Here is a 7,520-nt window from a genome sequence, read left to right as displayed (position 1 = left end):
CTCCGCGGGAGAAAGATGAGGCTTTCTACTCCCGTAAAGATTTACACCCTCGGAAACCCTGTACAGGGTCGCTATGGGTCGGAACCGACTTGACGGCACTTAATAACAACAACAACAAATAATTTCGTAAGTGACATTTTTATGGTTGCCAGGTGCCATCAAACTGGTTTTGACATATAGTGAGATCAGTTGATACAGAAGAACTGCTCTTTAGGTCCTGGCACGGCGCTCTGGGCTGCACTGGACCACAAGATCAGATTAAACTTCAAGGTTTGCAATTCAAACTCACCAGTCACTCCTTGGAAATCCTATACAGGGTCACTATGAGTTGGAACCAACTTGATGGCACGTAACAACAATCTTTAAGCGAACTGATCCCCTGGTCTTTCTCCTATAAAACAACTTGCTGGACTTGAAATGTCAAATTTCAAGTCAAAACCCACGTTCTTAAATGTTGCACCAAATGTTATATCACCTGTAAGTGATATAATTGTTCTTTGAAATAAGTGGATTTTAATCTATGTGTTTTTAAAGAAAACCGTGCTGGTGGTGTAGTCAACTTAACATTAGGTGACTAACCAAAAAGCTTAGTGGTTCAAACCCACTAGCCACTCAACTGGAGGGAAAAAAAATTAAAGGCATTCTGTGTCTGTACAGAGTACAGCCTTGGAGACCCTTTGGAGTAGTTTTACATAGTGACCTGTAGGGTCACTATGAGTTGGAATTGACTCCATGGTGGTGGGTTGGCTTGGGTTTGTCTTTTAAAAAAGGAAGGAACAATAGATAACTTCATCTAGAATAATAACTAAAACATAATTCTATGAGAGAAAATATGATGGAGAAGCTAATATCTGCATTAACAAAAACTTTAATATAAATGTAAATTCACCAACTCCTTAAAATTAAACTATCAGTATCCCTTGTGTGAAAGGATTTAAGCAATAACACCCTCTGCATTCTTTATTATTCCCAGAAAACTAGTCAATTAGAATCATGCAACTTAGTACATCAGCAAATAAAAAACATGGGTCTGTCCCAGAGACAGGAGAAGCTCCTGATGGGGAGTGCAATCCTTAGGTAAACAGACTTGAATGGGTAGCTGTGGGTGAATTCTGGCACAGAAAGAAGAAGGGCAGGATTTATGCCTAGCACGCACAGCTGGAAGTCGAGTAGGCACAAGGACTCTAATATATAACGGAAAATCGACTGCCTTATTCTGTTTCATTGAGACTGCCAACTGAGATACATTATTTGACACTGCTACACAGAGCCAAATCATTCATCAAGCTGTTTAAAGCTCAGCACACCACCTGTCCATGGACCAGATTCATTAAAAAAATAAAAGTTTCTTCAGCACTATTATAGCAAGTGAAGATACTTCGTTTAGAGAGAAAAAGAAAAAGTTATGGAATCCTTTACCAACAAAATATGCCACAGTACCTGAAAGAATAGACGGAAAAAAGGACAAAGAAAATAAAACATATCATTCACCTCATCTGGATGATGGTAAAAGGTATACCTTAAAATATGGTTATCTAAATTATCACAAAGTGGGAAATAAAGTGTGTCGTCTAGCAGCTTCAGATTTCAAAATACACTTTAGACCTAAGATTTCAGTGAAACATTTTATACCTTCATTGTTAATCTCAAAATTCTTGTTTTATTGGTTAATCTATACAAAGGAAAGCAAGCCACAGTAGAACTCACTCATCTATAAAGTAGTTTGCATATATCTAAGACCAATATTATCTTTAAATAATACAGTAGCAGCAATCTCATCTTTAGACATTTTAATTCTTCTGAACTTCCTTAACCATGATAGAATTCTGGGGACAGGGTTATTTTTAATTCTGTGACAGACTTCTTCCAGCTGAACTCAGGGGGAAAAAATGGGAACAGTTCGTGAAAGTCTGTCTAACAAGATTCAAAAAAAGAAAATTGGGGCTAATTTGGTTCATTCAAGCATCACTTTTTCTTTTCTTAGAGAACATCAACAAACATCTCTGTACAGAATTACAGAGGTCCAGGAGTTCTTGTGATAGTTGATGGAAGCATTATTGGGAATCCTTAGATGAACTTTACAGGAGACTGAACTGGTTCAGCCACTGAGGAAGGCAGCTTAGATTTTAGTACAAAGAAGAGTGCCTTAGAGAGAGGAGCTCATAGACATTCACATTATACATCCAGAAATTAACCTATCTCTAAGATGGCACAGAGGAGTCCTGGTGTAGGCTAATGTGCTGAACTGCAAAGTCATTTGAACCACAAGGTCAGTGGTTCAAGCTCACCAGACACTCCTTGGAAACTCTATACAGGGTTGCTATGGGTCGGAACTGACTTGATAGCACTTAACAACAACAACAGTATGGCACAGAAGTAAAAATAAATGCTGTTGTTAAGTACCGTGGAGTCGGTTCCGACTCACAGTGACCCTGCACAGGATTTCCGAGGCTGCAAGTCTTTACGGGAGTAGAAAGCCTCATCTTTCTCCTATAAAACAACTTGCTGGACTTGAACTGTCAAATTTCTCCCGAGCAACAGCTGGTAGTTTCGAACTGCCGACCTTTAGGTTAGCAGCCCGATTCGTAACCATTTATCAACCTTGATAAATCTGAAAAGACAAATATTGAGAAAAATATTCAAGATTTATTCTCATATATAAAAGTATAATTATTGTAGTTGGTAAATGCTTTCATGTCAGTTCCGACTCATAGTAATCCTGTATAGGTTTTCCAAGTAGCAGCTGGTGGTTTTGAACTGCCAACCTTGTGATTCACAGTCCAATGCTGAGCCTACAGTACCATACCAGGATTTCTTTTATAAAATGTTTTTAAGACACGCACAGCAACACAGTATATTTTCATGAATTAATTAATATATAGTAAAATTTCGAATATTCAGACAGAAAGGAGATATACCAAAATCATGCTTGTATCTGCCCTTGAAAAAGAAAGGAATCGATCTGAACAGGGGAAAGAACAATAGAGACATTGACTTAATTTGAAATGCCATTATAAGTACATCTATCAGATAAAAAATGTGAACGTGTTTACATTAATTAAATGTTGTCTAATTAAGAGTATTTTTAATTTCCCTTTGTTCTGCTCTTTAATGAATGTAAAAGTCCTGGGTTTTGAGCTGAAATATGTACTTAAATCTTTCCTCTTGGTAGTATATAGCTTAAGTTCTTTAGATATTAAGACAAGTTTTTGTTGATGAGCTCCATCAAGTTGGTTTTCATTCACGGCAATCTTGTATAGAGTTCCCAAGGAATGACTGGAGGGTTTGAACTTCCAACCATGGGGTGTTATACAGCATTAAATCTGAAGTCTTTGTGACTGTGAATGACTCCAGCCAGGCAGAGCTTAATTCCATCTTGTGTCTAGGTTTAAGTTAACATATACCAATTGTTCTTGTGTACCTCATACACTTCTGACAGCTGAACTGCCAGAGTTAGGAGCAGAGTGGGTTTTAGGTCACTTCTTCAACTGGCCCTCTCAGTAACTTTCCTGGGCATGTCCACTAATGTTTGTCCACCTACTTTCAGTAGGGCCAGCATGGGTATGTGAGACATTGGTGTCATCCATTGTGGTTGTGGTCAGAGATTCCTTTGTATGCTGTGCCCCATAAAAGCTCACCAAAGAGATGTGGTGCTTTGGAATCTCATCATGATGTCTATGATTTCCCTCACCCAGCTGATCAATGTTTATCTTTGTTTTGTGTTTCCAACTGTTTACAATTTAAAAGAGTTTCTATACCATCCGTACTACCACTTATCTGTCACTTTGTCATACTTTGGTGTCTTGCATATTGCTGCGATGGTGGAAGCTATGCCACCAATATGTTAAATACCAGCAGGGCCACCCATCATGGGCAGTTTTCAACCAAGCTTTCAGACAAAGACTGAATGGGAAAAAGAAAAGGCAGACTACTTCTGAATGATTAGAACTGAAAACATTATGAATGGCAGCAGAACAATGTAAAATATAGTGCCAGAAGGTGAAAACATTATAAGTAGCACCAGAATATTGTCAGATATAGTACCAAAAGATAAGCCCATTAGATTTGAAGGTACTCAAAACACTTCTGGGGAAGAGCTACTGCCTCAAAATAGAGTTGAATCGGTATCAACTCCATGGAGTAATGGATCTTCATTTGCTGATGGGACACAACTCAAATTGATGAGACGCACTGCAAACAATTCATAACTAGAACATGGGATGTACAAAGAATGAATCTAGAAAAATTGCAAAGTTGTCAAAAATGACATGGAATGCATAAGGATCAATCTCCTAGGCATTAGCAAGCTGAAGTAGACTGGTATTAGCCATTTGAATATGAAAATTATATGGTTTACTATGCTGGGAATGATAAATTGAGAAGGAATGACATCGCATTCATCATTAAAAAGAAGAGTTCAAGATCTGCCTTGAAGCAAATGTTGTCTGTGATAGGATAATATCCATATACCTACAAGGGAGACCAGTTAATATAATTATTATTCAAATTTACAAACCAACCACTAAAGCCAGTGATGATGAAGATGAAGAATTCTATCTTCTTCAGTCTGAAATCACCAGTAGTTATCAATACATCTTGATCAAACATGCAATATAGATGTATTGATAACTACTGGTGATTGGAATACAAAGGTTGGAAACAAAGAGAAAAAACTCAGTAGTTGGAAACCATGACCTTCATCATCAGAAACTATATAATTTTTCAAGACCAATGATATATTCATTGTACATATCCCTTTTAAATAACATGAAAGGTAACCATAGACATGGACCTTACCAGATGGAATACACAGGAATCAAATTGACTACATCTATGGGAAGAGACAATGGAAAAGCTCAGTATCATCAACCAAAACAATGTCAGGTGCCAACTATGGAATAGACCACCGATTGCTCATATGCCAGCTTAGGTTAAAGCAGGAAAAAATTAAAACAAGTACTTGAGAGCAAATCTATGACCTTGAGCATATCCCTCCTGAATTTAGAGACCATCACAAAAACAAATTTGATGCATCAGACACTAATGGCTGAAGACTAGATGAGTTGTGGGATCACTCAAGAAAATCAAAGAGGAAAAAGCAAAAGGTCACTAAAAAGACAGGAATTTAAGGAAAGATCAAAGTGGGAGTTAGAAGAGACTCTGAAGTTTGTTTGCCAGAATCGAATTGTTAAATAAAATGGAATAAATGATGAGGTTAAAGAGATGAACAGAAAAAGTTTAACAGCAGCTAGAAAAAGTAAAGTGGTCTAATGAAATGCATGAAGACTTGGTGTTAGAAAATCAAAAGGGAAGAACACCTTTAGCATTTTTCAAGCTGAAAGAATGAAGAGAAAACTTCAAATTTTCACCTTGTAGTATTGAAAGATTCTATGGTCAAAATAACAAAAGATACAGAAAGCATCAAGCGAAGAAGAAAGGAATACAGAGAATTACTGCACTAAAAAGAAATGATCAATGTTCAACCATTACAAGAGGTTACATATGATCAACAATCAATGATACTGAAGGAAGAATTCCAAGGTGCACTGAAGATACTGGCAAAATCAAGGCTCCAGGTCTGGATCTCACCTCCTGTCCATGCTGAGCTGGCCTAGTAGTTTCTTTACAGTTTCTCAGTCTCTTCCTCAACCTGTTGGCCATGAAGACCCTGAACCCCAAGGCTGAGGTGGCCCAAGCCCAGGCGACTCTGGCGGTCAACATTAGCATGGCCCGGGAGCTGCAGGACATGCTGAGAACCAATGTGGGCCCCAATGGCACCATGAAGATGCTTGTTTCTGGTGCTGGAGAAATCAAGCTTACTAAAGATGGAAATGTGCTGCTTCATGAAATGCAAATTCAACACCCAACAGCCTCCTTAACATCAAAAATAGCAACAGCCCAGGATGCCATAACTGTGATGGTATGACTTCCAAGGTCCTGATCATCAGCGAGCTGCTGAAACAGGTGGACCTCTACATTTCTGAAGGTCTGGATCCCAGAATCATAACTGAAGGATTTGAAGCTCCAAAGAAAAAGGCAATTCAGTTTTTGGAATCAATCAAAGTAAGCAAAGAGATGGACAGAGAAACCCTGATAGATGTGGCCAGAACATCTCTGCATACTACAGTTCATACTCAGTTTGCTTACGTCTTAACAGGGCTGAAGTTGACTCCATTTTGGCCATTAAAAAACAAGATGAACCCATTGATGTTTTCATGGTTGAAATCATGGAAATGAAACATAAATCTGAAACTGATACAAGCCTAATCAAAGGACTCATTCTGGGCCATGGAGCATGGCATCCTGATATGAAGAAAACAGTGGAAGGTTTGTACATGTTTACATATACAGTGTCTTTAGAATATGTAAAAAACAGAAGTGAACTCTGGCTTCTTTTACAAGAGTGCCTAACATAAAGAGAAACTTGTAAAAGCAGAAAGAAAAATTCATCAAAGATCAAGTTAAAAAATAATAGAACTGAAAAAAGAACATATGGAGTGATTCCAATAAAGGATTTGTTGTTATTAAACAAAAGGGAATTGACCCTTTTTACTGAGACGCCCTTGCAAAAGAAGGCATAGTGGCTCTGTGCAGAGTGAAACAGAGAAACATGGAGAGACTGCCACTTGCCTGTAGCGGGGTGTCTCTAAATTCTTTAGATGACCTAAATCTTGACTGTTTGGTGCATGCAGGACTGGAGAAGTTCACCTTTATTGAGAAGAGCAATAACCCACACTTTGTCACACTCTTGACCAAAGGACCAAATAAGCACACACTCTCTCAAATCAAAGATGTAACATGAGATAGCTTGAGGGCCATCAAAAATACTATCGATGATGGCTCCTGGGGCTGGTGCCATGGAAGTGGCAATGGCAGAGGCTCTGAGGAAACACAAATCCAGCGTCAAGGGCAGGGCCCAACTGGGAGTCCAAGCATTTGCTGACGTGTTGCTCATTATCCCCAAGGTTCTTGCCCAGAACTCAGGTTTTGACCTTCAGGAAACACTAATGAAAGCTCAAGCAGAACATTCTGAATCTGGTCAGTTTGTGGGTGTCAACTTGAACACAGGTGAACCAATGGTTTCAGCAGGAGCCAGCATATGGGATAACTATTGTGCAAAGAAACAGCTTCTTCACTCTTGCACTGTGATTGTTACCAACATTCTTCTGGTTGATGAGATCATGCGAGCTGGGATGTCCTCTCTGAAAGGTTGAACTGAAATGTCCCTCATATTGTTTGAACCATGAAGACTATAGAGGGATCCAAGGAACAGAGAGGTGGAATTTTTTGTCGAAGCTTTGAATGATTCTTTTCTGCTTCCATCTTGAAACAGATCACTGTCATCTATTCAAATTCTGAAGTTTGAAATTATAATTACAGTATTTTTAATTGCACGGAAGCAAGTCCTGTTACGGGTGGTCTTCCTTTAGCTACAGTGGCCTAAAAGTCCATGTTAAATAAGCATGTTATCTATCTTATTAATAAATAATCCTTCAAAAACAAAAAGAAAAATCAAGGCT

General features: G+C 38.5%; 1 pseudogene; it reads left to right on the top strand.

Annotated features, from left to right (window-relative positions):
- Positions 1–5,662: 5,662 nt before the first annotated feature.
- Positions 5,663–7,214, top strand: LOC102833659 (annotated as a pseudogene).
- The last annotated feature ends 306 nt before the right edge of the window (positions 7,215–7,520 follow it).

Source organism: Chrysochloris asiatica, unplaced genomic scaffold (genome assembly GCF_000296735.1).
Source record: "Chrysochloris asiatica unplaced genomic scaffold, ChrAsi1.0 scaffold00059, whole genome shotgun sequence".
Lineage (NCBI taxonomy): Eukaryota > Metazoa > Chordata > Mammalia > Afrosoricida > Chrysochloridae > Chrysochloris > Chrysochloris asiatica.
Note: the sequence above shows the minus strand (reverse complement) of the source record. Positions and strands in the feature narration are given on the sequence as shown.